Source organism: Corvus brachyrhynchos, unplaced genomic scaffold (assembly GCF_000691975.1).
Source record: "Corvus brachyrhynchos isolate BGI_N302 unplaced genomic scaffold, ASM69197v1 scaffold514, whole genome shotgun sequence".
NCBI classification, from domain to species: domain Eukaryota; kingdom Metazoa; phylum Chordata; class Aves; order Passeriformes; family Corvidae; genus Corvus; species Corvus brachyrhynchos.
The window spans coordinates 3,276,782-3,277,098 of NW_008238319.1; the positions used below are offsets into that span (position 1 = coordinate 3,276,782).

The following is a 317-nucleotide window of genomic DNA, read 5'->3' on the forward strand; positions in this document are numbered from 1 at the left end:
CGGCCAGCCAAGCTCCCCCCACCTGCCTGGTGGTGGATCCCACCACCAGCACCGGCACCAGCTACGGGCCAGGCAGGGAGAGCACCGGCGCTAAGGGTCCCTACGACAGCTACGAGGTGACAGTGGCGACTCCTTCCCACCCGCCGGTGCCCCCCACCTTTCCTGGGCCGGAGGGCAAGAGGAGCTTCGACCCCGAGTTTGTGGCTCTGCTGCGTGCGGAGGGCGTCTCGGAGAGCACCTTCGCTGCCCTGCTGCAGCAGGGCTTCGACTCCCCGAACCTGCTGGCCATGATGGAGGAGAACGACATCCAGTCGGGG

General features: G+C 68.1%; 1 protein-coding gene across 2 annotated transcripts in view; it reads left to right on the forward strand.

Moving 5' to 3' along the window:
- Positions 1-317, forward strand: part of CTBP2 (C-terminal binding protein 2) — a 287,584-nt gene that overhangs the window by 246,930 nt on the left and 40,337 nt on the right. The gene's annotated exons all lie outside the window — the stretch shown is intronic.